A 5,326-nucleotide genomic window follows, 5' to 3' on the forward strand; every position below is an offset into this window, starting at 1 on the left:
AGGCATTTTGACATATTTGAAGGTTCCCCAAGGTGTTGTAAAGGCAGTTTTGTCTTGATCATCTGGGTGGACCAAAATCTGATTGAATCCTAAGAATCCATATAACAATGAAATCCTAGAGGCTCCCACCACCCTTTGTAAGATATGATCCATTTTTGGTAAAGGGTAATGGTCTTTGAGAGAGACTTTATTCAAATTTCTTAAGTCAACACACAGTCTTATCTCTCCCGTTTTCTTCCTAGTAGGCACTAGATTTGAAATCCACTCTGAGAATCTGATAGGTGCAATGATACCAGCTTCCTACATTCGTTTAACTTCCTTTTCAATCAGGGGAAGGAGGATAGGATTCACTCTTCTAAGCTTTTGTTTAAAAGGTTTTTGATTCTCTTTCAAAGGTATAGTATGTTGGATGACTGAAGTATCATAGGATTTGAGGTCCTCATAACTCCAGGCAAAGACATCTTGGAATTCCTTAAACAAATCAATGTATTTCAGTTTCTGATCAGCAGGCAATGCTTTTGACAATTTTACCATTTTGGGATCCTCTATGGTTCCAATGTTACAGTCCTCAATTTCTGCATTGAGTGGTTGCATTTTTGGCTTCCTTGAAATATCATTTGAATCGAATAAATCCTCCAAAGGAGTTAAGCCTATGGGGAGAAAATTGTCTTTTAGTTCAATTACTTCAGCTTCTGCCTCAGCTGTTTCATCAAAATCTGTTTGCTTCAGCTCTTGTACATTTTTGTCATCAAAAGTTGTTGGGTGCAAAATCAGATTTGTTGTTTCAGTTGATATATTTTGTTCAATTTTGTCTATCTGTTGTTGGTCATCCCTGGTGCTTGTATCAATGTTTATGCTGGAGAATTCCTCTTTCAAAGTCAGGAAGTTATTTATTTGTGTATCATTCTCAAAGACTTGCCAATTTTTGACATTATCTGGGACAGCAGGCCTATGTTTGATCTCAGCAGTGAAGTGGTGGTTGGGTTCAAAAGGGAGCTTGCAAGTGCTGGCAAAGGTTGCCAAGCTATGTGCATGTAAATTGTGCTTTCTAGGGATTTTGGTTAGCTAAGATTCTGAGAAAGTGTTGAGTATTTCGATGGCTGCCCCTCTGTAAGCTCTCAACCTAAGATCATTTGTGACAAAATTTCCCTTCATCTACTGTATGATCAGATCTGAATCCCCTAGAATTGAAACTTTGGTTGCCCTTAGACCTCTGATTAGTTTGAGTCCTAACAACAGGGCTTCATACTCGGCCATATTGTTTGTGCATCTGAAATTTAACCTATATGCATGACCTTCAGCATGGTCATTTTGCATGTTGTGAATCCAAACCCCTGCCCCTGCTCCTAATTTGTTTACCGAGCCATCAAACTCTAAATGCCATAAGACCTCTTGGTTATGACTAGCCTTAAGAGTTTTAGAAGCTTGTTCAGAGGGCAGATTTGGCTCTTGTATGTCACATGATATATCATTTCCCTTTGTTGCATCAATCATAACAACAGTTTTTTGATCTTGAGTGTTAGACTTTTCTTGTATGCTTTGTGTTGGTACTGCTTCTATGAGTTTGATATCAGTTGTGGAACACATCCCAACATTATATAAAATGAATGAATTCATATCGGAATGCATAGAATAGATGGGGAACTTTTGGGGTTTTTCTTGACTGCTAACGACATATTTCATTAGTGTTTCACGGTATAATCTCTTTGGCTATCCAAAGACTGAAATAGTGGCATAGGACATGTCTAGTTGCAAAGATCCTTGGAGTTTTGCACCCCAAGATCTGGATAAAAGCATACCATACTTAGGTGGAATATCAGCTACCACCACATCCATCAAGATTGTTTTAGCCTGATATTTGACTAAAGATACACATAGGTCTTTGATTAGGCCTAGACACCTGACCTGGCTAGAATCGAATGAGAACAAATCTTTGTAGGGTCTTGTGATGTCTAGGTCCAGCCTTTCCATCACAGATTTAGGCATTAGATTGTGGGAAGCTCCTGAATCAAACATTGCATTATGGAGCACCTTGTCATGAATGTTCAAGCTTGCATAAAATGGAGGAACTCCTCCATCTACTGTTTTACCATTGACTTCTGGACTGAAAATCAACTCTACTTGATCATCTAGAACATTGACTGCATCCTTATTCTCTGGTATTTGGAGTGACCGATTGATTTGTTGTTTGTATACTTCATGTTTAGCCAATTCAGAGAGAGGAATAGCTATTTTCAGCTTACCTATTTCTGTTTCCAAGTTGAAAGGTTTTTCTATCTGTATTTTTGCATTATGCATAGCAGACTTTTCCTTTTCAGCTGGATTTTCAGTGATCTTCTCTTGATTATGAGTGTTGTTTTGAGGTATTTATGTTTTGAAATTATTTTCAAGAGAGCAGTTTGGACTTTCCTTCGAAGAATGGGATATGTATGGTTGTTTTTTTAAAGACTGTGAATCTGATACATCTTCCACAGTGACTTCCTTTAGGTCTGGGTCTGTTTTATCAGAGGGTTCCATCTGGATAGTTTTATCCTTTCTCTTCTTTGTCTGCTTAGTATCTTTTAGCTTGGTAGGTTGAGGCGCATCTATCGTTCTACTTCTCAATTTGTACTGTTTGTGAACCTCATAGACTGCTACATCATAGCCTTCCCTAAAATCAAATGACTCTCCGAATTTGGTTTGGAATTGATTGAAATTGTGAACCTCTTGGTCATCTTGGGTCAGGAATATTTCTTGCTCACTGTTCAATCCCATTAGGTTGATTTTGGTGTCCTCATTTGGTTCATTAGATGTTGAGGCTTCGGCATAGTTCTCTTGGAACAGAGGTCTGATATTTTGGTCAGGGTCAGCTCTTCCAACATTTGGATTTTGATTTTTTCTAAAGTTTGGGTTTCTTGCAGTGTTACTTGGTTGACCTTCCCATGATGACTTTCTTTCTATGGTTTCCACCCTATCCCCAAGTCTGTCCATACCTTTGATGATTGCATCAAGTTTTTGTTCAAATGTTGAAGGTTCCTCTTTGAACATTGTTCTTCTTTCAGCTCTTGCCCGATTTCGCTTAGCAATAAGGTTTGCCTCCACACTAACAGCTATATTCTGCATGTCTGCTAAGCTTGGAGGAGCTCTTTCCCTCAGTTGGTATGCCATGTCAGAATCAAATCCATCAGGGAATTTGATCAAGGCTAGATCAGGTGGAGGTCTAAGGTTTTGAGGAATGGCATTGTAAACATTGTTGCACCTAGCACAATAGTCTTGGACAGCTTCTTGTGGGCCTCTTTTCAAGTTTTCATATTCTGTTAAAATGTGTAAAGGGTCTTTCTTCTTCTCCCATCTGTTTAGAAAGGATTGATAAAGAGATTCTGGATTAGCTATGGAATTTGCAGCAAGTGCTCTAAACCAAGTCCTTACATCACCAATTAAACTTTGGACAAAAATCTTCATTCTCACATCATCATCATCTATTTCATAATTCTCAAAATAATCTTGCATTTTCTTGGTGTGTTGCTGGGCTGTATATGTACCAGTACCATCCAAATAAGTGATCATACTTTGATAATCTTGAGGCATAGCCCCAGGATTTCTAGGTAACTGTAAAGGAGCATAACGGTTTGCCATATTTACAGGGACAAATGGGGCAACAGGAAGAAATGGGACAGCTGTAACAACAGGGACTGGAGTTGAAATATGTGCAGTGGATGGAGGTGTAGGGAAGGTGCTTTGAGAGGTAGATGAAGAACTAGGAGAAGCAGCAGTTGTGTGAAGACGGACTGAGGCTTTAGCAGGAGTTGGGATATAGCTCTACTGAACTGTTTCAAGGTCTAAATCAGTAGAACTTTCTTGAGCTTCTTGTTTCCTAAGGGTCTTAGGGATCAAGTTTGGATTTTCAAAAACAGCTGGAGGATCTGGGTCAGGTTTTGACCTAGTGTACCAAGTTTTCTTCTTTGGAGCCAGCTTCTAAATTTGTTTTTGCTATTTTCTGGGAATATTTTAAGATTACAGTTTTTGACAATATTTTACATGAAGTTCTTTTGAAACATAGGAGGCTTTGAGTTTTTCCTTTGAATATGTTGAAACAGGGAGACTGATCAAATCTTTGGAACAACTATCTAACGCCTAGAGCTGTACTGGAGATTGACTGAAGCAGCTTTTATCTACTCCTGTCAAGGCATAGCAAAGACAGTTTCAAAGGCTACCTGGCTGACTTCAGGCTCCATCTGTAACTTTAGAAAATAGGTAGTAATTATAAACAAACATTCAGGTCCCCAGTGGAGTCGCCAATGATGTTATCACTCAGGTTGTTCCCTGCCTCCTGAAGGGAATACGGCCGAGGTAACCACTAACCAATCTTTCAGCTGCAGGTCCTAGCCTACCTGCAACCAGAGAGGGCTCTCTCTTTGTAATTTAGCTTTGTTTTTGGAGTATTTTAGGCTAGTTATTATGCACAAGTTTTTTTTTTTTAAGTTTGTTGGATGGTGATTTCATGCAGGGCTGGGATGCAAGTCCAAGATAGTCTGTTCCATTCGGCTATGGAGTTGATGATGGTGTACAACTGAAAGCATTTCCTGGGCAAAGGTAATACTACAGAGCGAGATAGCCAGTTTTGGAACAATTTTCAAATCTGGAAATGATGGAATGAAGAAAGGGAATGAAAGGCAATCAAGAATCTTTCATTATGCTGACAGAGGGAAACTGTATGAATGTTATTCAGGAGCAATTAAGAATTCCTAAACAAGATTCAAAATGAAAGGACTTAGTGCAAACATGAGCAGTTAAGAATTCATATTTATGACTAATCCTGAAGAAAACATTATTTAATAGCAGAGATTGAGCACAGGGTGCATTTAAACAAATCCTAGGCTATTCTTCTTCTCTGTTACTAAGATTATGGAACATACATGACATTTTGTAAACACAGAAAACATAAAACAGGGTTTAGAATAACTTATTGTTCCATAAAGTGACACAGGAATTCTGTAGCAAGTCCCAGAACATCATTTGCACATTCAGACAGCACAGAAACCATGAACTCCAACAACAATTTGTATTAGAGAGTCTCAGAAATTACAGCGTAGCTAAGAGAGAAAATCACCAACCCCAAATACATATTGTGGGGAGGTATTTATACAAAAATTTGATACAAAATATCATGAAGATAAGTCTTTGAACTCATAACTTTCTTTACCAACTCCTAAGAATCAGTAAATGAGGGAATAAACGCCGTAATAAATATGAATGTGCTAGTTGTCCAATTAGTCAGAAATATTTTGACTTTTCTGGGCTGTGTGAGTCAGCTGCTTGTTGCGCATTCATTCTGCATTTGTTGTCC

This window comes from Pinus tabuliformis, chromosome 2_2, assembly GCF_031772625.1.
Source record: "Pinus tabuliformis cultivar Carrire ecotype Pingquan chromosome 2_2, CPIR1, whole genome shotgun sequence".
NCBI lineage: Eukaryota > Viridiplantae > Streptophyta > Pinopsida > Pinales > Pinaceae > Pinus > Pinus tabuliformis.